Genomic DNA, 27,150 nt, shown 5'->3' with positions numbered 1-27,150 from the left:
GTTTAATTTTTGCCTCTGCTGGATGTTGGGCCCACGCACCAGGGCTCAGGCCCTGGGTTTCATGTGTTCCCAGGCTCTGTGGCAGCAGCTCTTCCTGGGCCCAGCCCACGCAGGACAGCCTGTGACAGGGAATGAGATGTAAACACAAGCTGCTGTGCAGTGCCGTTGGTGGCACAGCAGCATGTCCTGCATGTATTTTTACACAGATAATTTGGCTGCATTAAACCAGGATGATCCATCACTTTTCATTCGGTGGGAATATTTTGTCTCTTGCTGAAGCTGTTGATATCTGCCCAGTCATTTGTGGCAGTTTCTCCTCACTTTGTGAGGGATGTGTGTCCTGTATCCTCTCAGCTTCCATGAATTAACCACTTGGGAGGTGCTGCAAGCTTATGGAAAGGTACTGGAGGGATAAGAGCCTGGGCTTCTCCCACAGTAACAGGGCTGGGCAAAGGGCAAGGGTTCATCCTGAAAAAGGAAAAGTAGATCCAAGATTTACTCTGGGAAGGAACTGCTTTCTGTACTTCTGTGTGATTCATTGGTGATGAATAGATCAGCTGCCAGTTGTTCTAAGTCTTGTACTAAAGTGAGTGAAAAATAGAAATTCAGCACCCTGTGTCCTTCTACTTTTCACCTTCATCTTCCCTGTCAGAGTCTGGGAGAGTTCTTCCTTCTCTAAATCAGCTGGTTGTGTCTAAAGCCAAGGTAGTGACAGATCATTTCCCCAGCACTCCCAGCTCTCCTCTGAGACTCCCTCTTTTGGATGATTTGAAGAGTCAATTGAGCTGACCTGACTCTGTCTGTTCCAGTCCCTGGAGTTCTGTCTTCCAGCTCGTGCCTTGCTCTCAAGGCTTGATCCAGCCTTGTACTTCATACATATGAATAGTCCTTTTAAAGTCAATAAGGAACAATCTTAACTTCTTTAAGTTAGATAAATGCTTAAGTCATTACCTGAATGGGAGCTCATGAGATGAGGTGGAAACCAGGTTGGTGAGGATCTCTTTTATAAGGGCCAGTAGTTATTGAGTGTCATCCAGGATGAGCAGGGGCGTGAGCATTGCTTGGGTCTCACAGCTGACAAAGGGGAGGTGAGAGGACAGGTAAGACCCAGTGACCAGGGCACAGCCCCTGCTGAGCTATCCTTGAGCAGGATGGAAATTCTGTGTTCCATGGAACTGAACTGCAATTCTTTATGCTGGATATCTCTGCAAAATCAGTTTGAATCCAACACCGAATTCCCGCTGAAAACTGAAAAGGGAAGCTGTGAGCAAACCTTGTCTAAAGCCTTACTGATTGCCTGTCAGTAGGGCAGTATGTCAGGGACAAAAGGGAGTGAGAAAGGCATTTAGGTTTTGGAGCAGAGAGCTGGGTGTGAGGCTTTGGGAGCAGGCAGAGCTATCCAGGGAAGTTGTGTCCCAGAGCAGCTCAGTGTTGCTGAGGCGTTTGTGACAGAGCAACAGTGAAGCAACAGTGAAAGCACAGCCCCTCTGAACCTGGAGCACCACTGAGCTGGCTGGCTGCTCTCTCATCTGGGGAATGGCTCGATGGCTGACTAAAACTTTGGATTTTCAGGGTAACTTTCAGTAAATGAAACCATGGTTACAAGCACTGAACGGGCTAAACGCATTCCCGTGCAGGTTTGTGTGGTTATGCAAGAGGGAATTTGGCTCCCATACATCTTCCCTTGGCTGCCAAACTGGTGAGAGCAGAGCAGACTTCACAGAGAGGCAGCGTATGTGTGACGAGTTGTTAGTTTTATTAATTTGACTGAGGTTTTTCTCACTTTAGACAGAGTAATAGCTATAAAAGAAAGAACCTACTAAAATATCCTCTTTAATGAACTGAATTGCTAATGCTGAATTTCATTGCTGGAGCATCTTACAATAATGTGGCTTTAAATGTGCGCTACACAAATGAACAGACTTTAGATCAATTTAAAAGTACCATTGGTATAATTTTATGGCCTGGTCACTAAGAGCTGTCACTTGGAAAAAAGAGCAAAATTTCCTTTTGCAAAGCATTGGCAAAAATCTCAGCTGCGGACACCCACTCAAAAGTATTTCTGGGGTTTTTGCGTGCTAAAATATACACACAAAATAATTAGTGGTCCTTGGGAAAGCTTCTAAAGCACTTTTCCCTGTGTTAGACATGGTGAGGGATTCCAAGGCATGCTTGGAGAGGGCAGAGCTCTGCTCACTGTCCAACACTGAGCTATCAGGAAATCCCTCAGGAGCTATTTCAGGCACCTGACGCTTGAGAGGCCTGAGGCCTGTTCTGACTTTTGCTGGGTTATGAATTACTGTCCCCAAAGACAAGTGCTATAACTGGGAAAGGGCCTACTGCTCCATCCCATGCTCTTAGGATTTTTTAAAAGCTGCTGTTCTTCTTAGATAAAATACTATTTCCTGGGCCATGTTTAAGGATTGAAATCAAAAAGGGAAACCAAATGTTTCATTCAAAAGTTAGACTTGAAATTTATCTTGGGCCTCCAGCAGCTAAAATTTGTTAGAAAATGGCAGATATTCATCACACAGTGTTAGACAGCAGCCTGGCTGTGTGTGGATACCCGAGAGCTGAGGCACAGCCAGGAAATCATTGCAAGAGCAGCAGGGAGTGTGCCCAGGCATGGGAGGCAGGCACATGAACACACAGCTTTCCCTGCTACTGAGGGTTCCTTTGTTTAGGCTTGAATTTCAGAGTCTACATACCAAGATCCTAAAATACTTTATTTCAGGAAACAGCAGCTGGGTGTATTTTAGCTGCTCTTTGGCTGCACTGAGCAGTCCCCATGGTCCGTGTCCCCTCCCACTAACCTGGTGTTCAACGTGGGCAGTGTCTGCTCCAAGGGAAAGTGTTACATGCTGAGATTTGTCCTCAGGCTTCACCCTAATTTTGTGTGAACTTAGCTCAGCCTCCATAGGGCGGGAAGTCCTCATTTATCCTTGATTTCAGTGGGAGTTGAGTAAATTTGTCGTCTGGATTGACTGGGCCCGTATTGGAGCTGAGAAGGGGTGGCACTGGTGGGCTGGGAAGAGCTCAGCCACAGTTAATATCTGTGCTAGGGAGAGGGAGGCTCTAATGTACAGCTGCCCTTGGTGTCTTGGGTGGGCTGCATTTAAAATACAGCCTGGAGGCAGCTTTGCTAACTTTAGAGATGTGTGATGGCTGCATCTGCAGGAGGCTACGCAGAATGATGAAACACGGCAGTTTGAGCTCCTCCACGCCTAATGGGGACGTGGCAGCTCAGTGGAGGGTTCTGTACTTACTGGTTTTGAAGTTCTTTCCATGTCAATAAAATATCTGTGTAGGAATAAGAGACCTCTTTAGAGATGTGTCTGCCGTCACACAGGTGACACTCTGGAGTTTCTCTTCAGCCTTAAAATCACTTGCATTTCTGGTAGCTTCTCCATGCAGGAGGAGGTCGTGGTGATCTTCAATCACTCGGCATAAATTGAGAAAGTTTCAGGGAGTTTTCTTTGTTTTACCCAGTGTTTGTGCTATTGTGAGTTTGATAGCAAGGTTCTGAAGTATTTTCAGAAGTTTCTCTGAGAAATCCTGTTCTTCTAAATTACACTCACAAGAATCCCTCTTAAGCCCCTCAAATAATACTCTGATACTTATTTGTAGTCCTTAAAAAACCCAGAAAAAGCGTTTACCATAGGAGCAGATACCTTGTGTCCCCAGTGAAATGAGTGTTTGTTGACAGCTTGTCTGCCTTGTTGTTGGGGAGAGAAATAATGAGACAGCAGAGGACTCTAACAAGTGCAGATGTGGCTGTAAACGCAGGGCTGGCGGATCAGAGCCCTCGCGGGCTGCTCGCAGGTGAGCGTTTTGTTCTCCCGCTAATGGAGCCCGGGCAGGGAGAGGAGCAGGCCCGCAGCTCTCCAGAAGGAAAAGCATGGAAATGAGGGAATGTGTCGTGACCTGAGGAAATAAATGAGCAGATGGTGTGCCAGCATCATACCTGACACTCCAGAGGAGGTGGTTGTAACATAACCACGGACTGCAAACAGAGTTGTGAACAGAGACCAAAGCCAAGAAAAGCAGGGGAAGGTGATATGCATGGAGACATGGAATAAAAAAGCAGGGCAAAATCAAGATTGAGATATGACAGAGAAGGAATTCAAGGGAAATTCTGGGAAAATAATCAATGTGAGACAGCAGGCAGAAGCAGGTGGGGATAGGAAAGGAGGTCAGTGTGCAGGTAACGGCCTTGAGACAATCCATAGCTGAATTTGGATGTTTCACAAATGAACACTGTGATGCATGTGAGGTACCTACAATTTCAGCCTTGTGAGCAGACAGTTACTGGCTCTTTCTACCAAGGAGAAATTACAGATTTTTTTTTAAATAAGAAAGTGAAGTGGAAGGACTGAGGATAGAATGGTGATGGGAGATGCCACAGGCAGGTTAATAAGGGCGAAGATTTTTCTGGTTCCAGCTGGAATAGAGTTATTTTTCTTCCTAGCTGCTGATCCAGTTCTGTGGTTTGGATTTAGGATGAGAATAATATTGATCACACACTGATGTTTAGCTGGTGCTCAGTGGTGCTCACCTTAAGTCAAGGACTTTCCATTTTCTCCTGCTTTGCCAGGGAAGAGCCCATAAGAAATCAGGAGGGCCCATGGCCAGGACAGCTGACCAGAACTGGGCAAAGGGATATTCCATACCAGGGAATGTTGTGCTCAGTGAATAAACTGGGAGGCACCAATTCCTGTCCTGGGATGGGCTGAGCATCCAAGAGTGGGTGATGAGCAATTGTGTTGTGCAGCAATTTTCTTTCCTTGGTTTTATTCCTCTCTTTCTTCTTCTTCCTCTTCCTTTTCTTCTTTTTATATTATTATTCTTATTCCTGTTCTTATCTCAACCAGTGGGTTTGACCCTTTTCCAGTTCTCCTCCCCATCCCACTGGTGAGCAGAGGCTCTGTGGGAATTCATTGCCATCTGAACTTAAATCAGGACAAGAATCTGAACCAGGTGATATCCAGACAGAAGGATTTAGAGACAAAGTGCTCAGGTTCAAGTGGCATTTGTCTTTTTTTGGTGCTGGCAAGGAAACCTGTTGAAGTGTTTATGAAGGGATGTAAATGTCTTTTACAGCACTATGGCTTCAATAAACACTATGTAATGTTTAAACACAACGTATTGAAGTGGGATGCTGGAAGTTACAGTGCATTCAACTGCCAAAAATGCCTTTTCTTGGCCCTGAAGGATCATGCAAGCAAAGAAAGTGCAGTTTTCAATACACAGGGTTTATTTTGTTACTGAAAAAACAGAGGTGAAACACCAGGAATTTTGCACATTAGGGAAAATTTATACAGTCAAAAGTTCACTTGTATTTCTGTACTCATGAAAGTACTTTACACCTTTAGTCTTGACCTTTCCTTACACATTTGATTGCCTTCACTGTGTGCTATATAACAAGCACATCTTCCAGTCATTTCCTTACACCTCCAAAAGACCTGATTCAGTGCAGAGAAACAGCAAGATTTTATTTATTAAACATGCCTGTGTTAGCCCAGCAGAATATCTGGATGTTTGGGAGTGAAAATGAGAGTTCTAAAGACTTCAATCTTGTCCAGAAAAGCCCAGTGAAGGCCATTTGTCAGGGGAGCTGGGAAGAGACCCAAGTGTCACAGATATGGGTGTCTGTCTTTGTAATGGCAAGAACTCCTGAAATATGATCAGTGACCTAAAAGATGAGTAAAGTCAGAGAATAACAATGCACAATAAGTTTCTGGGTTGTGCAGGGAAATCAAAAGGAGCCTACTGGTACACAGAGTCTTCTGCTTGAAGAACTGTAGGGGAGAAAGGTGGAAAAGGGAAAGAGAGTGTGTGAGAAAGGTTCCCATCCACAACTACTTTGTAGCAGTAGGTTTTATCCACTTTCATGGCTCTGGGGTGTGCTGTGCAAGAAGGATTTAGGCTCCATTAGGAATAACAGTAAATGCCAGATGGAAATTATGTGTGTATTGTTACTGAGATTATTTTATATCAGGAAGAGCTTTATGGGCATCAACCAGAAAAAAGAGAGATAAAACATTTATTCTCTGATCATGGAGGGTGGTCATTCAACATGGAAAGTCTCCACTGTTCATCATTTTCATTTTCAGTAGCTTCTCTGCCTATCACACAGTGCCTGCTTATGTGAAAGCCAGAGGCTGACAGGTTTTAAAATCCTGACCAGGATGCTTAAAAATATGTGCATCAAATTCAGGGTAGAGGGTGAAATTAGCCAGCAAAATTCAAATTTTAACAGAAGCAGCTGAAACATGAAACAGCGGACACTTGGGGTGATTTAGAGGTAAGAGTTTCTCAACTTTGTTACTGTCTGCTTAAATCTCACCTTTCTGAACCCCATGTACAGAGCTGCAGTGTTCCAATTATGCAGCTTTGTGAGTAAACCATAAAAATTGATTACAGGAGAGTTTTTAGCCAAGGCTCAAAATCTGATGTCCTCTCTGACTTATCTACATTGCAGTGATAATTTCCTAAATAAAGATCAAATCCTGGAACAAACTGCAGAAGGAGGCAGGTTTGCAGAAAGATATGAGGATTCATATGGAAGATCAATTTTTCCATAGAGATTGCACATTTACTGCTAGGGTGGGAGATAGGGAGACAGAAGTGGAAGTTTGAGGAATTCTTGGGAATCCAGAATAACCTTTGCTTCATCATCTACTTTAGCCTGTTAGTGCTTCCCAATTACATGGCATCCACTTCAGTTGGGATAGCAATAATACATTCATCTCTGTAAATATTATCTCCTTCTTCTAGGACAAATTCCAGCCACTGGAATTCCCCAGATTCCAGTTTAGGAATGCCAGTAGAAGGTGATGCCTTTCCCTTGCAGACCTGGTGGGGCTATGGGCCATAGGAGCTGCAGGACAAAGCTCAGTGAGTTTGTTTTCAGCATCAGGTGAAGGATTCTTTTTGTCAGAGCTTATTCAGAAATCCTTTGGGAAGAGGGTGCTGTTGTTTAGCCATGGAATCTGATGGTGGCAGCCCGGGTCTGGGTTTCTTGGGAAGCACCCATCCATGACATTGGTGAGAGTCTCACCACCCTTCACCCTCAGCTTCTGCCTCCAGGGCTCTTCAGAGTGCTCACGTTCACAGCTTAGAGCTCAATCAAATACAAGAGTGCCATTTAGCCATTAAAAACCCCTCTGCTGTAAGGGTGATTAAAGACTGGAATAGGCTGCTGAAAGACATTATGGAGCCTGTCCTTGGAGAATCTCAAAATTCAGCTTGATACAGTCCTTGATAACTTGGACTAGATGATCTCCAGGGGTCCTTTCTACCTCAGCTGTTCTACAATTCTATGATTCTATGAATTATTTTATTTCTGTAACTTGAATGATCTCTGAATCAGAGCAGGAGGTTTAGTGGATTGCTGGCTATGGTGGAAAACATAGAATATCTAAGCAGCAGGTCAGAGCATTCTGAAAGCCCCTGGGAATCTCGTGTGTCTGAGAGCAGAACTCTGTTATGGTGAGCCTGTCCAAAGAATTATGTGGTAATTCTCACTCCAAAATCCTGAAATGCCATGGAAATTCTTGTGACAGGATGTATTTTCATCAGTAAATTCAACAGTACTGGAATTCCTTGCTCATATTCAGGAATTCAGGCTGTGTTCCCAACTCTGTTTCTCAACTGCTGCATCATTCTGGACACGTCCTTTCCCTCTGTATTTCATTTTCTGGTTTATGGAATGGTGAGCCTGACCACATTTGGGTGAACACTGGAGTTTCTGCATGAAAACTGCTACAGAGGGAATCGATGTTTCTCCTCAGATGAGTGAGATCCTTTGCTGTGTTGTGTGGTGGATGCATGTGCTCCATCTGACAGCAAGACATGACATTAATTAATTACCCTGACGTGCAGTCATGATGCTGCAGTCAGTATTGGAGATGTCCAGATGTTGGGCTGTTCTTCCAGGATGCCACATGTTGGAATGCATTAGGAGGTGCATTTTTGCTCTGTGGATGACTATGACAAATTGAGGCACAGCCAAGGCGTTAAGTTGCTCCCAGGCATCTTTCATGCTTCATCCCTTCCCTGAGTGATAGATGGTATTAAACCTCTCCCTTTTTGCTTTCTTTGGGTTTTTTTCCTGGGAAAAAGACACATTGTGGATAATGGAATGGAAATCATCAATGCTAATATTTATCCCAACTTTGTTTTGTATCTGCAAGATCAATGTTTTTTTAATTCACTTTTCATTCTCTTTTGCTTCATTTGCTTTGTTGTTGTAAAGGATGTGGTGCATCTCAGAATCACATTTGGAGCGCAGCTTTATTAATACAGAGCTACACAAGTGGAATTGTTCTGGCTTCATAGAAATGATAACAGAAACTCAGCCATTGTCAGGTGTTTAAACTCAATATTTAACATTTCTGAGTATATAGCAGGTACAGCTCCTCTCACCTGAAATTCCTTAGAGAATTTCCTAGAGAAGGGGACTTAGGTAAACTCCATGTGTGAGCTTTGGGGGTTGGATATCCCAGGAGGGATCTGTTAATCCTGAGCAGGTGTGAAAGGGAGAACATGAACAGGAGGAACATCAGATACTGAGGAACGGAATTGCAGGGAATTCTCTGGGTTGGGCTGCTATTGCCATAGCAGGAGAGCAGGGAAACACAACCCAGACCTCTCTGTAGGGAAACATTATGCTCCATTAAGTAAAATAAAATGTACATCTCAATTCTGATTCTCAGGATCTTTGCAAATGCCATTTCGTCTGCATTTTGGAAATCCCAGTGATGGGACTGTGGCCAGTGTGCTGCCAAATGAGGAGGCTGCTTCCCCTCCAAGTTACATGGTTCTGCTAATATTTTGCTTTCTAATGCAGATCAAAATCCAAATCCTCCTTTTTCTGTAAGTCTTTCACACATTAAACCCCAGCAATAACAGCAGAGCATGTAAAAGTAAAACAGAAATGATGGAGCAGGGATCCAGTCCTGATGAGTTCTGACTCTGTCAGTAACAGTTTCCATAATGTCTCCTATGCTTCTTGCACAACACAGACTTTCCCCATTTCTTTACTGAAATTGAATAGTTTCTTTAATAAAATAAGCAATGATCAAGACAGGTACATGGGTCATGAAACTTGTACAGGAAATGAGGCTTTCATAACATCCAAGAAAGGCAAGTTAAAATTCTGGTAAATTACATTTAAAATCCTCTTTTTCTTTTTAATTGAGAATTTTTTCTTATACTTCCACTACAGTGGGATTCAGAAGAGAACACAGTTTTGAAGTTTTCTGTTTGGGATAAATCACATTTGTGACAAAATTCCTTTGTCAGTGGAAGTCTGTCCAGTGAGCAGTTGCAGTGCTGCTCACCCCTCTGGGGGAGGAATGACGAGGTTACTCTGCCACTCACATTTCAGTGGAGATCTCAGATCCAGCTCCTTCCCCTCCTAAAGGGGATTTCAGGAGTCAATTGATCTGGTGTGAGCTCTCTGAACAGAAACTGAGCTTCTCTTTCCCTGGACACCACATACCAACTGTGTTCATCGCCACCCCCAGCTCCATGACTGATTCGCTTCTATTTGCTTCTCTCGGTGTCTTCCTCTGGAGCCACACATTTTCCTGCTTTCAATACAGAAATGGAAATGAAATGTCAAACTAGGCTCTGATATTTCAAAAGAGACAGACTTGAAAAACAGAAACATGACCAGAAGAAATATTTAAAATTTTATCATGGCCCAGTCCTCAGATATCCAGCAGCGGATCCGATCTGAGCAGAGGCTGTGGGTAATTGCATTTTAAGGAAGTCAACAGAACAGCCTCAGTTGCAGGATTGTTTGGTTTACTGTAATTAGATAAATTAATCAGTACATTAACTTCTAATGCTGAGCACAATTCTGAAATGAGTTGCAGATATTTGTTATTTTGTTAGGATTTAAAGAACAAACTCTTCCATGAGAGGTCAGTGCTACAAAGCTACCAGAGCTCTGTGAGTGTGTAAGAGGTTTTAAACTCCATAAAAATAAAGTCTAGCACAGAGAAAGTTACAATTGGGTTACCTTTTATTTTTAAGAGAAAGAAAAAGGTTTGTGTGAGTTAGTTATTGCACTTCCATCTAGGGTTGCAAGAATCAATGCATGACTGGCTTGGCCTGACCTGCAGATAGTGAAACAATATTTCAAAGCCAGGAAACAAAGATCTTCCTCCCTGTCCTTTGCTTGTAGTGCTCCCACTGACACCACCTGTGTGATCCCTGAAATTGTTTTTCCAGGTAGCTGGGGTGGTTACATGTTCTGCATAAAACACAACTGGTGAAACACCTGGGTGATGGTGCTGCCAGGCTTTTCAAGGTGCAACATCTCCCTGACCAGAACGCTTTATACACAGCCCCCCATTAACAAAGGGACATCTGACAGGTTATGGTAAATATAAACCAGCACATTAAATGAGGCTTTCTGCTGTCTCCTCACTCATCCACCCTTTTATGTCAGGCTTTCAATACAGGGATTCTCTGGACACATTAAACATGAATTTGGTTGAGTAGTTGAGTGCAGTCCTGTATCTTATTGAAAAGCTCACTCACAGTGAACAATGTCACATTACTGAAACATTTTTGTCTCTCAGATACAGGCCAGAAAGCAGATACAGGTTTTTCCTTGTTGGAGAGGGAGCTGGGATTCATATTGAGGCATGGCTGCAGTCACCAGCCTAGAGCACGCTGGTCTTGAGATGCTCCTGCCACAGCAGCCTGAAGTGAAGGGATGGTCCTTTGTGCTGGACCCAGACCTGAGGCTCTTTGCCCCCATGTCCCCCCTTCTGTCGCTTACCATCTCCCTCCTGTGTCGTTTTGCTCTTGCTTTCTGCTTTTTTCCATTCTTTTCCTGTGCTCCCCTCCCTTGTTGCCCTTCATTCTCCTCATGCCTGGCTGGGAAGGGCTCAGATCCCCCTGCTCCCCCCAGCACTCAGAGCCCACAGGCTGGGCAGCTCTGCTCGGTGCCTCCTGATTGCTTCTCCAGCAGGCAGGGAGTAGAGTGGGATTCAAGGAGCTGCCCATGGCTTCACCACAGTCAGATGCTGGAGTAGAGCAGGGAAATGGCTCTCAAGCAGAGCAGTGGCAGGATTTTAGTGCCTTGAGTTCCCTGTTGTTCCTTGGCTTCCCTAGATTGCCCTGATGCTGCTTGGGCAGCCTGGCTAAGAGTCTACAACACCATTTTGTATCACAGAAAAATTCCTTTAATGTGCCTCAAAATGCCAGCCTGCCTTCCAGCTAAATACCAGTTATTTTGTGGGGTTACTGTCTTAGCAGTCATTCATTTCAGTGGAAACTGCCAAGTGTGCCACTGGTATCACATTGGGGTGTCCCTCTCACAAACAGAGATAGGCAATCAGAAACACTTATTTAATGCCATTTAATTCTGTGAATTCAACGTTTGCAGAAGCTGCCAGGCTGCCACCCCAGGGGACTTCAGCAATGTAGTTCTATATTTGAACTTTAGATGGGGGGAGGAGAAGAGAGGAATAAAAACAGACATACATAAAGGCTTATGAGACATTTTCTAAAATTTCAGAAATAAGAGTCTGTAAAACACCCTTTTAGTCCTAGTAATGGGAATAGAATTGTTTCTGCAAAATCAGTGATTGCTGCTGAAAAACATCAGAGTTACCATCTGAGCCTGCTCTCAGATGGCTTTTCAGTTCAGGTGTCCCTGCTCCAAAAGTCTAATTAGAATGAACAGAGTCTCCATTTCTTCAGAAATTGAACCCAAACCAATCTCTGATGCTGGCAGGTTTGGAGAGCAGGTGGGCATGATTAGATTTCTGACTCTGACCAGACCCTGCACTGAGTCTCCTGGCACATGGCACCTACCTCTTGTCTTTTGTTTGCTTATGGTCATTAAAAAGTAATTAGTGAAATTAAGGAGTTCTGACTGTAATACACTGTCTGTTTGAGAACAAGATGGATTTTGGTGAAGGATCTCAATTTAATTCCTGGCACGACAGTTTGTGTTCCACGCCAGGGATCAGAACCCCGGCCAGGTCCCTGTGTTTGTCTCTGGGTTTGTGCCTTGGGGAAGGAAGGGCCTGTGGCTCCTCAGCCTGCTTTGTGTGGCAGTGCCAGGTGGGGGCTGCTCCCTCTGCCCTCTCAGGACAACATTCCATAAATCACAGCCACCCTGGGGCAGCTCTGACTGCTGTGCTCCTGAGGGGGAGGCTGCAGCAGCCCAAGGCCTCCAGGGCGTTCTTTGTGTAGCTGAGGAGTCCCAGGGAGCCTGGATGGCAGCAGAGCATCTCTTGATGGAATTCCTTCCCTACCAGCCCAAAAATCCTAACCAGACACTGGCCTCAGGCTGAAACCTCTGCAGTTGTTGAGGGGCACTGCTTAAATTGCTGTTGCAAGGTGATGTGTGATGTTTTGGCTGTGCTCACCACCTTCACTTCAATCTGTGGGTCAAATGCTAATGCAGCTGTGCATCCACTCTGGTAGAAATTACCATCAACCCCCTCCAACCTACCCACAGTGAGATCCTTACCTGTGGCTTAAGAGAGGGTGAATATGCAAATATTCTTTCTAGTTGTAGGGAGTTGAATTATTTGTATTTCACATAATTTTTTAATGCACCCTTTTGTTCAGCAATTAATATTTAACAGTCTCAAATAAAACTGTCAAACAATATGGTTTTCACAATACAGTTTTAAAATATCTACCAATCCTTCATCCTCTATTATAATAAAAGACTGGAAGGGCTAATGTGAGTAGTGATTTAATTCGGTTATTGTTAGTACAAAGATGAGTTTTAATATTCCTTTTTATTTTATTCAGAAACATAAAATCGTTATTTGGGTTGGAAAGGACCTTAAAGACCTTAAAGAGCCATCCAGTTCCAGCCCCTGCCATGGGTCAGGATGCCATTCACTATCCCAGGCTGCTCCAAGCCCTGTCCAGCCTGGCCTTGAACACTTCCAGGGATGGGGCAGCCACAGCTTCTCTGGGTTCTTTATTTCCCACAGGACTTTTTGTTTGTGAGTGCAAAAGAAAAGCAAGAAAATGTGAGTGCACAGGACAGTGGTGATTGTCAGGTGTCCAGTCAGTGACTTTTCTCTTCCACCCCTTTCTACTCTGCCTGGAAATTTATCTCAATTTAATTCTCTGGTTATAAGCAATTTGCAACTTGAGCAATAATCCTCATAACCTTTGCTACAGTTGTGTCCTTGATGTAATAGGGAAGGTAACGCATTAGTAGGCACACGCTGAGCTCGGGCTGTACCTGAGATTTAATGATATTTAACTCTGGACCTAATTTCAGTTTACAAGCGATTACACGCTGTCCTCTGGGACATTGCTGCAAAGAATTTTCAAATAAGTTGCAAAATAGTGACGAATTAACTTGTAGTTGTGTCAAAATCAATTATCTTACATGACAGCTCAACTACACTTTTCTGTTTGCTGCACTGCAGCATGCTAAACATCAACCTAAGCATAAACATAAAGTCCTTGTATGTCAGACTCTGGAGCAGATTGATCCTGTAATTCACGGGCATGCAAATGTCCCAGAGGCTCTATGGCAATGTTTTGCTTGCATTCACAAAATCAGAATATTCCTTCCTGCCATGTTTATAAACTGTTGCACCCTGCAATCATATAAATTTGATATCATTTGATCAAAATATTCTCCTGGATGTTACCCTGGGTTGATCAAAGTTAAAAAAAAACCTCCTCTCAGATTGGTTCTGCCAAGGCAATGCCACCTGAAATCCCATGCAGGTGCTCTCTGCAAACCCTTGCTGCAAGGGGTGGCCGTGCACCCTGAGGTGAGTGAGGGGATGCCCTGCTGTGGTGGGGCTGCCTCCACACGGTGATGGGATCCATCCCAGGCAGGGCAGGCGCTGGGGAACGAGCACTGCATCCTTAGGAAAATATCACCTGAGACAGAGTAAAGATCCACCCTGAACTAGGTGAAGTGTCTGGGAGAGGTGAAGGGTCTGTGGAGCTAAAGCTGAAGGAGAGGCCGCGTTCCAGAGACAGCAAGGAGACAGAGAAAGAAAAACAGAAAAACACGAGGTCAATCTGCCCTGACCTAGGAATTCCTCCGATAAAGAAGAATTAGTGCTAAGTGTCATGCAAGATGAATATGTATGAACTTATTGTGAAACTGTATGCATATGCATTTGGAAGAGAGATAAAAAAAGTCTGAAATCTTCAAGGGTACGCATGCCCTTTTAAAGAGTCTTGCGTCCGGCCGCGTCGTAATAAAAGCATACCGAGCTTTACAACTTTTACAAGTTGTGAAGTTTCTTCTTTTCTCGCAAAACACACCAACCAGTCAGATCCAGCCAGCACCCTCAGCACACCTGCTGGAGTCTGGAGAGGAAATGGGAGCTGGAAGAATCCAGAGGCAAATCACTTTTCTGTATGAGGAATTGAGTTAAATTTTCCATCCTGGAGAACCTGGTGTAATTCAGGTGCACCCACAGATCTAATTGGTCCCTTCTGTTTCTGAGACACTCACTGTGCACAGAGCTGGCATTTCAAGTCCTAAACATTTAGGATGGCAAAACTTCTCCATTTGTAGCTGAAAAGGTTTCATCACATGCTGTGTGCAAAGAGATGTTATCTGTGAAAGCATAAACTCCTCTACAAAATCCTGTAATTATATGATTATAAAAATGCACAGAGCCACTTTATCTTGGTTTATGTACAAAAGACACTTAAGCTGACAGAGCAGCATTATTCAGTAGGGCTGTGATCAGCTTAAGAGAAATAAAAGATAGTAAAGATACGTCAACATCTGTTTAGGTCAGAATCACTGCAGGAGAGGCTGCTAGAAGTTTGGAGTGCTGTAGTGCTGGAAATCTGTTTTGCAGGTTTAGCACTTGAGCTGGCTCCGTGTTGAGGCCTGTCAAATGTTACTACAGAGAGAAATACGTCGAGGACTTGTATCGCTTCCAAGCTTTAATTCCTCTGATATATTTTGGAGAACAAGTGTTACTGAAATAGTAGATATTCCTGCCAACAGATTACTGAAGCAGGAAAATGCTATTTCAGATGTAGTATTGTAGGTAATGAAGATAGAATAGATGACCTGGCTGTAGAAAATACCATCAGTAATTTATGAATTGCACAGCTATAAAACAAACATTCAAAACTAAAGAAATCCATTTGGAATGTTTTTGGCTTGGAACACCCAAAAATTTTGTGTGATAAATACTCCAAAGTTCAGGTTCTTAGAAAACTGTCAAGAATCTGTAACTTAAATTTAAGAAGCAGAAACTTGTAGCTGGAGACATTAGAGCAAATTTCATATTAGCTATCAAAAGGGAAGATTGTTGAAATAAGAGAGTGCAGATAAGTAGTAAGGAATAGAAAGCAGAACTGCAGACAAAACTATTTTGACTTAGAAGTCAAAATACATTAGGTATAAAGTAAGATTTGCCAAAAGTCAGACTATGCCTATTAACAAAAATAGCAGCTCTGTGAGTAAAAAGAGACAAGAAAAGCTGGGGGAGTCCTGCTTCAGGGGAAATAGAGCACGACAGTGGTGTCACCAAAACCAGACAGATGTTTCTGCAGATTTCTGCAAGTGGGGTCAGGAAGATGATGAGTGAAAGGGAAAGAAAGAGCCACAAGTGAGGCAGGAGCCCAGTGTGAAGGCATTGATGTGCTGCTGGAAGAGCAGGCGGGTCAGTGCCAGCCATGCTCCGAAACAGCAGCACAGGAAATGGGACCTGATAGCAGGGAGGGGCTGATGAATCCTGCCAGGGTGAAAGGGGAATTGGCAGAGCCCAGAATGAGCTGGCCAGGTTCTTTCGGGTGTTGCATGTGGAGGGGGTCAATGCTTCATGCAAAGTTTACTTATTTGAAGTTACTCAGGGTTGGGATTTAGCAGAGTGAGGCAGCAGTGCACATAAACTACACACAAATCACACTCAGCAGAGTGTAATCACAGTTACACAGCAGAATCAATCCAAACACACATCTCAGCCCTGCTCTCCATAAATGTCTTCACCATCCTGACACTGTGTCCCAGGTGCTGGGAAGGACCTGGTGGGTTGAAACCCGGTCAAGCCCACTGCTCCCTTCAAATTATCCTCATTATTTTTAACATGTTTTATGTTCCATGTGGGCTGAGCGAGGTGTACACTCCCCGTGCTGGTCTAGAGAACTCAGAAAGACACATGTTCATTCCTTGGTCACAGGATTGTGTAGCTGAAGAAAATAAAACATAGTTGCTACATTTAACAGAGTGGGGAAATAACCTGCGTAGCTAGAGGCCTGTTTTTCCAGTCCCAATAATATAAACATCATGGAATACATTTTGAAGGAACTGAGAGAATCAATTGCCTAGAAGTAAATGAAGAATGAATTTTCAAAGAACATATATTTATCTAAGGTAGATAGTACAAAAGGCAGCTAATAGTTTTCTTTGATAACATAACCAATTTTCCAGTCAAAGGAAACAGTGCAGAATTCTTTGTAAACATAAACAAGTGGAGGCAAATTGCTGGCTGATGGGTTCCCTGTAAGCATTGCCTTGCCAGGAATTCTGTAGCTTGTGGGAGGTCAGGAAAAATGCTGTATGAAAATACCAGCATGGAGCAGGTGACACTCCCTGGGAATCCACACAGCATGAGTGCTGCATCAGAGCCGCCTCTCCTTGCCAAGTCTGGGCTCCACGGCCAGGGTGGGCTTTCCACCACTGCACCGTGCCGGGCTGTGGAACTGGCACTGGAACTGGCACCGGGCTGTGGAACTGGCACTGGAACTGGCACCGGGCTGTGGAACTGGCACTGGGACTGGCACCGGGCTGTGGAACTGGCACTGGAACTGGCACCGGGCTGTGGAACTGGCACTGGGACTGGCACCGGGCTGTGGAACTGGCACTGCAGGGAACCTCTCCCCTCCCTCCCATTGCCCAGCCTGCTCTGGAGTGAGTGAGCTGCAGTGAATTGTCTGCCTGGGAGCTCGGGGCAGGGCACAGGGGCTGCTGGGGGGATGTGTGTATTTAACTGTGGAGAGCAGGACAGAGCCTTTAGTCTTCCTAAGAGGATGTTGCAGAAGTTTGAGATGTGCCATTGGCAGAGAATTTGTGAAAGAACATTTGTTTCCCATGAAAGCCCCTGTTCAGGAGTTCTCAGTTACTTTTTAGCCATTAACTCAGGCGCAGAGTTGACCTCTGGGTGAGGTTTGAGAGCCTGCAGCTCACAGCCAGGAGAGCCCATTGTGAAACCTCTTCCCATGAATGTAAAGATTGTTTTCCTACTGGGTGGATCCAATTCCTCATCTTGTTGACAGTTCCCCAGTTGCCCTGATGGGCCTCCCTGTCAGACAACATTTCAGCTTAAAATCCTCTCCCCTTGGCCCCTGCATGTTGGATAAAGCAGTTTCCAGCTGGTGCAGATAGAGAACACTCTTTTATTAAAGCAGAAATGTAGCTTTTTTGTAAAAATGAAATTGGATTAGCCTTATAAAACATCTCATTATTATTTATAGCTGGTGGCAGTAGGAGGGCTGTCCCAGCAAGTTAAGAACTGACTTGTGACAACCATTTAGATATTTGGAGTGACCCACAGAAGTGTCTGGCTGTTCTAATCCTGATGTAAATACCTGACCAGAAGAATAAATGACCATAAATTTGTAAGGATCCAGGGATCCTAAAATGTGGCATGATACACCTGTAGACACCAAATTGGAGCATGGAATGGAACCAATGAAACCTCTGCCATTGGAGTTCATGTTTGAATTCAACACTTCTCTGATTTCCAGACACTTTCCATCCTTCTCCTTTGGTATTTTTTTACCTTGGAAGGAGTCTGAGCATTTCTCCCATTGAACTCCCTTTGCTGACTCCGTTTTTCACTCTTATTTAATAAGCAGCAGGGAAGGGATTACTTAAGATACTGCATTAAAGAAAGGGTGACATTCTAGTCCTGGCAGGCAAAGGGAGTTTTGGAATTGACTTCAGTGGGGTTTGGATTTTATGCACAATATTAATTTCCTTTTTCAGGAATACTCACGTCTGCTCTAATGTAAATAAATATTACCATGGAAAGTTATCCAACTGCAATTACTTTTTGCATTACATCCTAAATATCTACTTGTACATGACATTTACTAAAGAAAAACACTTGCAAATTACATGTTTGATTAACATTACATCTTTCCCAGTTTAAAAAGGGTATGGTAATTGAAAGCTGCATTACTTAGAAACCATGAACTTTATTTGAGCTCTTCTCTATAACTGCAAATCTTCCTTTTTTTATTGAATATTTCACTGAACATTTATAATAGGTGGAAGGAAAGTCCTATTAAAGCAAACATCCCAGAACATGAAGGTAATGAACAGTTCCTGCTTTGTCACTGAGCAAACAAAGGTGTACACGAAAGGAGACTTGGGTACAAGGAGAGCTCAGGTTTTGCACGTTGGTCCCTTCCAGAGGCTCCCTTGGCTCTCTCGGTCTCTGGGAGCCCCCCTGCCCCAGTGGGAGAGGTTCCAGCAGCTCCCAGCACCGTGAGAACAGATACTGCCTTTGAGAACAGGCACCCTTGAAAAGAGGTGATGATAAAATTCTCTGCTTGCAAGATTCTTCACAAGCAGAACAATGGCCTGTGGAGTTATTCTTGCAAAATGCCATTTGGAATGTTGTTTTTCCAGCCCTGGTGTCCAGATCCCACACCAAGGAGTCAGCAGTGCATTGCTGATCCCCTCCCAGAGTCAGGGCTGGTTTCTCTCGGTGCTGCTGGGTGAACTCCTCTGTGTGAAGCTGAAAGGAGATGTCACATGTGGTGCATTCTGCATTAGAAACAAGCTCCTCGGTTTGGGCAATGAATATTCTGGGACTGTAGCAGAGTTCCTGGGGGAATTTATTTGTGCTGTTTCCAACTTCTGTATCAGCTCTAAGCCCAAAGTTGGTCAGACAGTTCCAGTGCAGTTCCTGCTTGTCTTGCTGGGAATGTCAGGTCCTTGGGCTGTTAGAAAGTAGAGCTGATGACTCTTAGGGGAACAGGGTTAGTGGGAAAATGAATATGAAGAACACTGGCTCTAAACCTAAATAAATTTTACCTGTGTTCTTTTGTTGCCTTCTTATGATGCATGTATGATATAAATTCTCAAAATCTATTTTTATGCTATTGCCAGCAGCCTACAAGTTGAGTAAGTAAGAATTATGGCTGTCATAACAGCATCGCTTATGAGAAAATAAAGGAAAAGACAACCATGTCCATACAGTACTTATAAATCTATTATAAACTGTGGTCTGTGCTTTGCTACACTGTTAATTTAATCTCCATTGCAGTGTACAGTTGATACAGTAAAGAAAATTTACTGTGCATGGAACTTGAGACCCGATTAACTCGTCTAAATATCGGAATCAATTCATGTGTGTGTGTGTGTACAAACCTCCAGGAGCTTTGGGCTGTGTGATGGTCTTGTAGGGATGAAATCAGTTGGCTGCTAATTTGGAAATGCTGTTAATCTCTAATTGCAGCTGGTGTTTAGAGATGCTCTTCCCCAGCAGGTGAGGCAAGGGCACTGCCACATGTCCCACCCTGGGACCAATGCTGGAGACACAGTCCCTGCCCTGGCGGGCACCTCATGGCAGGAACAGTCACTTGTCCTGCCCAAGGCGTGGAGGGGTCCTGAAATCTGTCATGGGCAGCCACAGCCCAAGCTGTTTGCTTGGAGTTAAATGTCCTGTCCCGGGGTCATTTCACCACACAGGCCTGCCGAGTGCAGCCCCCTGTGAGGGATTCATCCCATCTCATCCAGCTGGCTGCTCTGGGAATTGTAGCTCTTTGCCAGCTCTCTCAGAGACAGAAGTGGGCAGTGCTTTGATGACCCTGGAATTCACTTCTTGGCTGTGCCTCCTCTGAGCAGCTCATTTGGGACCCTCTGAGGTTTTGCTCCCACCCTTCCCTCTGGCGTGTGTCATGTCCTGGGATGCTGCTCTGGAAAAGATCTAAGAACTGAATGAAATGAAAACAGGAGTTTTGTGAGAACACCTTTAAAACATGAACACACAATGAAGTCCTGGGGAAGTTTCCGCTCTCAGCCAGGGGTTTATGTTTCTTTAACCCCTCAGGCCACCCAACCACGTTCATTTTACCTTCTCATCTCATTATTCAGAGGTTGGCCACACTGCTCCCAATGGCATTCCTAGAAATGTCATGACTTTTTTCCTTTCCTTGGAGCTTGGCCCTGTGCAGAATGCTCATTTTCGGTAAGCTCTGCTGATTAATAACAGTATTCCTCTCCATTTTATTTCTGAAATGCCCTTTGCACTCACCAGAGCAGCCAGGTCACCAAGCAGGAGAATAAAAACTGGAAGGAACCACAGTCTAAGCACTCAGTTGGCAAACAAATAAATAAATATCACACACCTTTTTTATGGAAAACATAAAATAAATGGAATGTGAGGAAGATACTGCACTTGCACTCCTCAGGCCTTTGAAGTACAGGTCTATAATGTATTATTTGTTGTGCATCTGCCACTGCTGCAGTATCAGCTAATGGGGGAAAGTTCCTTTAGATGTCACTTTAGAGTAAAAGCACAAGACTTAGTGGGTTCTGGGCTGCAGGAGGGGCAGGTTTGCTGCTCCCTCTGTGGCTGCAGGTAGCAGAACTCCCTGCTTTTCCTGACAAGTGGTGATGGAGTGCATCCTGCCCACGGAGGGAGGCCAGGACTGCAGCCAAGGGGGTTTCTGTAGGTGAGGTAACAGCTGCTAGAAGGGCATCCAGGGGAGCACCCACCTCCCTCATCAGCCCAGGGAAAGGCCAGCTGGGTGCCCACTCACAGCTGCTCTGAGGGGCTGGACAGATGGGAAACTCTGGGGCCCTGATCCAAGAGTGTAAATCCCACTGAGATCCCTGGGAGATGGAGTCTGGCTGCCATCCCATCCCATCCCATCCCATCCCATCCCATCCCATCCCATCCCATCCCATCCCATCCCATCCCATCCCATCCTATCCCCATCCCATCCTCATCCTCATCCTTATCCCCATGCCATCCCATCCCATCCCATCCCATCCCATCCCATCCCATCCCATCCCATCCCATCCCATCCCATCCCATCCCATCCTATCCCCATCCCATCCCATCCCCATCCCATCCCATCCCATCCCATCCCACCCCATCCCATCCCCATCCCATCCCATCCCATCCCATCCCATCCCATCCCATCCCATCCCATCCCATCCCCATCCCATCCCATCCCATCCCATCCCCATCCCATCCCATCCCATCCCATCCCATCCATCCCATCCCATCCCATCCCATCCCATCCCATCCCATCCCATCCCATCCCATCCCATCCCATCCCATCCCATCCCATCCCATCCCATCCCATCCCATCCCATCCCATCCCATCCCATCCCATCCCATCCCATCCCATCCATCCCATCCCATCCCATCCCATCCCATCCCATCCCATCCCATCCCATCCCATCCCATCCCATCCCATCCCATCCCATCCCATCCCATCCCATCCCATCCCATCCCATCCCATCCCATCCCATCCCATCCCATCCCATCCCATCCCATCCTCCCATCCTCCGTCCCAGTCCCCATCCCATCCATCCCATCCCATCCCATCCCATCCCATCCCATCCCATCCCATCCCATCCCTCTTCCCAGCCTGCCCCACAAATGCCCCTTTGCAGGGACAGAGGCACTGGCTGTACCACACTTGCATCTCCTGGTGGCTTCACCCTTGAGAAAGTATCTGGTGGGGATCTTCAAATAGTTTTTTGTCGACGGAAGGAGACCAGGACATCAGGTTGATCATCACAGGCCCGATTTTATTGATCAGCACAGCGGGTTAAATACAGTTCGTAATTAACTTCATGCATATTGCAAAAGTTGAGCTCAGGATTGGTTAGTTACATATCAGCAGTTACACCTACTTTTACATTCCTATGGTCCTACTTTTGATACTTTCTACATATTCTTAGGAGATATTCAGGACTAATCTCTACTCCCTTTCTCCATGTTGCAGCAAGGCTACTGATTGCAAGCTGCTGACATCTCCTTTCAGCTTGCTGACTGCTGATTTCTCAGCTTGACCAGTGGCAATATGTCAGCATGGCCTTTCTCAGCTAACCAACTATTAATAAAGCTCTCCACATTAAAGCTCTCCACAGTTTTTCACTCCCATTGCTCCTACAGAGCTATAATGGGGAGTAGGTCAAAGAGAAAACTCCACCTTTTAGCTCTGCCTCTAGTTCAGCATCCCAAGAGGGAAGCAGATGTGACTTTCCTGGGATGATCCATGGTGAGATGGGAGTCCTGAGGAGCTTCCACACAGTGCCTTAGTTTGGGAGGGAATGTCTCTGGGAGTTGGAGCAAATGATTGACTCCCATGATTGGGAAGAACCTCCCTCCACTCCAGCAGCCCCTTCTGACCACGGACCATTAATACACTCCTCGCTCAAATGAGGGGGACAAAAAAAGTCCAGGGAAGGTTTAACTCTAAAACCCCCCAGGTTTTCCCAAAAGGAAGTCTGTGTCTGAGGGGAAAGAACCACTGTATTTCTCCAGCACAGGGCTCAGCTAAAACTGGTTTAAATGTCTGTAAAAAACATTTATTTAGAAGTTGCATAAGCTCCCACTTACTCCTGTTCATGAATTAGAGGATTCTGTTTTAGTGTTACTGTACTTCTCATACTTGCCACTGACAGCCTATCTACATCATATAAATAATATCTAGAGCACCTAATTTAGTACTATTACAGTCCAGATGAAATGTTTATGTAATTTCCCTTCTTTAGAGATAAACTTCAGATACAGAGAGAAAATTGACTGTAAAAATGACATTGTAGGACTCTATATTTATCTTCTCTCAGTGATTTCCATAGCAAATTTAGTCCATTTACCATTTGAAGGCTTTTTTTTCCTGTTGCCTTATTGTAAGCATGGCAAACTGAGCATGAAATTGTACCATCATGGTGTGTTTCTCCAAATCACACTTGTCACACTTGTAATCTCAGTAGAGGCAAAAGACAGATTTGGTGTCTGGGCTGCACTTGTAGCAGTGATCCCTCTGTAATTACAAAAAGACTGTTTTATTAAATACCACACCTCTGCTATTCCTAGGCTGGAGACAGGGAGGGACATGTTGGGATTAATATTTACAGAGGTGTTTTGCAGCCCCAGCCAGGAGCAGCACTTTGGTGTGATAGGCATTGTCAGGAGACAAAATTTAAAAGCCTTTGCCTCCAACTGATTAGTCCCATATGCATCCTTTGATGCTTAAAAAAAGGGTTCTTTTCCTCAGGGCAGTAGTAAAATCATCCTTTTCTGTCTCATTGTCTAACTGCAGCCAGAGAACTGCAGTATTTTTGGGTATTCACCAGTCTGCCAAAGGCTGCTGGTGGGTTAAAATGAGTTCCTAGTGAGGAGGGGGAGACAGGCAGAAACAGACACAGAGACAATATAAATCTTGTTTAAAGAAGGAAACAAAAGGGATCCTTTACACCAGATTTTTTCTTTACTTTTTACTTTCCTGATCTTTTTACTTTTATGTCTTGCATTAGTAGTTCCTTCAATCCAGTATCTTTTCAGCTCAGGTTCTTGTCTGAATGCCCGGGGTCTTTGGTAAAACAAGATAAATTGTGCTAGAATTGTAGAAGGTGAATCAAAGCTCTGATGTCAGTCAGAGTCAGGAAAACATCAGCAAATCCACTGAAACCAGAGAGCAAACTGTCATAACTCCCAACCCACAGGATCTGCTATTGGACAGCACCTAGGGAATGGCTGCAGAGAGATCATGGCCCAGGGTTCTGATGGATGTGGAGCTGTGTGGTGTAGATGCATTTAAATACCACATAGATTTCATGAGGTTCAGAGTATGTGCTCAGGATGAGATTAGGCAGCATATGGTCCTGGTATCTGTGACTGTCAACACATCCCTTCCCTTCAGCCATAGAAAACTGTCTTCAAGAGGTAACCTGCTGGTGGGAAAAATCACTTATTTATTGGCAGTCTACTCCAGAAGCCAAACTTAAAAAGCAAGAGTGGCATATTAGAAAATATTAAAGATCCAAGATTAATTTCAATAAATATCCTTGTGAAATGTTTTGATAGATGGCTATATTTAACGGGAGTGGCAGAGTCATTTTGGATAAAAAGCAGTGTCCTTTGGTGGTTCTGTTTTGTCCACAGAGGTGACATTCAGTGAGAAGCTAACTCCAACCTTTGAAGTGCTCCATTCACTGCACGGTCTTGGTGCCCAGGGGTGTTCAGTGTTCAGCTTTCCCTGGCGCTGGATGGGGGAGGGAGTTTCTGACTAACATCCATTTTTGATGTGCAACAAAAATGCCATATGGAGTCAAATTGGTGATCGCGGCTGCTTCAAATAGAGTGTTATTTCTTATTTGTGACATCTTCACAAAAAAATCCCTTCAAGCTTGTCTTTTAGTGCTGAGCTCTCACATCTCATTGGCCAAGTCCTTGATGGAAACAGGGAACGATCTGGAGAAGTCAGTTTTACACAGGCATTTTTCTGTGTTTTATTTCAAAGGCTCCTATTATTAATAAATTGTAAAGAACATTCTTTTAATCTACTGCTGCACCTTCTCGTTGCCATGAATTCATTTCCTGTGATGATCATGGCAACACAAAGGGTGGCTCTGTAAATTCAGGGCTGTGCAGCGAGACCTGACAGAGCAGGGTCCCTGCAGCACAAGGCATGGAGTGTTCCCAGCTCCCACTTTTGGGTGGCAATTAGCTCCCTAATGCTCCCAACCTTCCCACCTCCCACCTCCTCTCACTGGGGATAATATTGACATTTAGAAGCTGCAGACAAATGCTGCAGTAAGGAAGGGAATGCTTTTTTAATGGAGGCTTCTGCCATAGCTGGGAGAGAGCAAATGTGTGTACACAATTTGCATGCATTTCAATGTGTATCTCCTGATGAGTTTCAGGGCACTGTTTGTTTCAGGGGGAAAAATAGCTGATGTAGTCACCATAATTGAATGAAGTCTATTTTAAATATTCTAATGCAGGAGAAAACCATTCTCTGCAGAAGGCCAAAGTGAACCTGTGCACCTATGAAATCACATTTCAGTCCTCAAAATAGTTCTGGAATAATAAATAGACCTTTTTTGGCTTCTGGCACAGATAAAGTCCCTCAAAAGGCTTGATGGCAGTGATGGATCCAGGACACTGCTAAGCCTGTCACTGACTGGGACATCTCCTTGGTCCCTTTTGTCCTTTGGCTTTAGGAATTGTTGGTCCCTGCCTTAGCCCCAGCTCTGGCTGCCCTGCAGCCCGTGAGGGACAGCTGTGGACAAGAACCTCAACACTTCTCCCTGGGCCTGCAGGCTTTTAGCATCGACCCCACGAGCCCAGCCAGGACTCTGGCTAAATCCCAGGTGCTGCAGTGCTGGTGATGTTTAAATTCTGGGACCTGTCCAGATTGGGGCAGGTTTCCCCTCCAGCTCGGGGTCACACCTCGGCTCCGTGGTCACCCCTGTATCTCTGTGGTGCCGTGACCAGCCCAGGGACAGGAGAACACGACCCATGATGAGGTGAAATTCCTCTGGAAAGCTGCTCCCCACCTTACCCTTTCCTTCCTGTATAGTGACTTGGACTCAGCGTTTCACACTTTGGGCAAACTCTTGTCTACCCCAAGCCAAAGCCTTCAGGAATTGCTTCCTCCCATATTCTGCTACAAACCAACTTTAACTGCATCTTCGCCTTCAATAACTTTGTTTTCAGAGTAAAGGATATAGAAGAGGTTTAGGAAATTGAACACAGTCTTGTTCCATCCTGTGAATGCAGCAGACACAGCTTCTTGTCCATACATTAGTAACTCCTCATGATCTTGGGTTGAAGGCTTCCACAAAAACCATCCAGCATCTTCCAGATTTGACACTGGGGATGGTCCTGTGCAGGGTCAGGATTTGGACTCGATGGTTCTTGTGGGTCCCTTTCAAGTCTGCATATTTTGCGATTATATATACACATATACCCATGATATGTAATTTTATATATTCGTAAGATTTAAAAAAATTGGTTTTAAACTGTTTTTTAGGAGATATGAGCTGGGAGGTTTCTTATTTAGTGGAACTTGATTTTTAAAGAACTCAAGACACCCAGGAAAATGGCAGAAGTGGTGCAGGGTGGGGCAGAGGCAGGCAGGCAGCAGGAATAGTCCAGCAGATGTGGCACTGAGCTTCCCTCTGTCTGTACATGGCACTGGTGACTCTTTGAGGTGAATTAGGGAAGGATGGAAACAGGAGCCCACATAAACCATGCATTATTATCCATCCTGTATCCACAGCAAATTTTACAAAAGTGACAAATTCAATTTATTTTCATTAAATTTTCCAGTTGCCTGGAATATCAGGAAACAATGTGATCCACCTGGGTTTTCTGCCTTGTCTCAGACCTGAAAGAAATTCTCTAGTCCACAAATGATCAAGATTAGTATTTGCTTTGCTTTCATGAAAGGTTACCTGTAGAGTGCCTCACATTCATTGGGAAATTTATTTCCTGATGAATCCAATTTACATTAATGTGGGCTCATTAAAAGATAATTATTGTGCTGAGAAGAGGACCACAGCATCCATCAATAGAACATCTGTAATTGTTTTAGTCGTATGATAAAGAGATAATTCTGAGTTCAGCTTTTCATAATGCCACTCTTATAAATGTCAAAACTGGATCCTTATTGTAGCAGCAATGGCAAAACTTAATTACTCTGATAATTATTATCAAGAAGCAGATGTCTCGCACCAGCTCACCTTCTCTCCATTAGCACAGTATAGAAACCTTTAATGTTTTAACAATCAGGACTTTGAAAGAGACTACAAGGGTCATAAATGTTAAAATATCTGGAGCAGCCAAGCTTTGCTTGGAGGGAATTAGCACTTTTGAAGGCAGCATTTGGAAAACTGTTATACAGTGGTCCAGCTGCAAAACTCTTCAGTTTCCCAGCATTGGAATAGATTTAGTGAAGGTACTAGAGAGCAAATTTGGTTTTATCTGATGAAGTTTGCTCCACACACTGAGTTCTGGTTGTGTTAGCAGGCTCACCCTGATTAATGCTACATAACAATAAATAACAGATCCTTGCAGTTGTAGACCTCTATACCTTCTTGTTCCAAGTGTTTCATTAAGTAACTAATTAAGCATCAGAGCACCTGAATAAACTGGGAAGATGCCCTATGCAATAGAGTTCATG

General features: G+C 44.4%; 1 protein-coding gene across 8 annotated transcripts in view; it reads left to right on the top strand.

Moving 5' to 3' along the window:
* The window catches only part of MEGF11 (multiple EGF like domains 11), a 254,262-nt gene that overhangs the window by 92,476 nt on the left and 134,636 nt on the right, over positions 1-27,150 (top strand). The gene's annotated exons all lie outside the window — the stretch shown is intronic.

The sequence above is a fragment of the Zonotrichia leucophrys genome, chromosome 10 (assembly GCF_028769735.1).
Source record: "Zonotrichia leucophrys gambelii isolate GWCS_2022_RI chromosome 10, RI_Zleu_2.0, whole genome shotgun sequence".
NCBI lineage: Eukaryota > Metazoa > Chordata > Aves > Passeriformes > Passerellidae > Zonotrichia > Zonotrichia leucophrys.
Note: the sequence above shows the minus strand (reverse complement) of the source record. Positions and strands in the feature narration are given on the sequence as shown.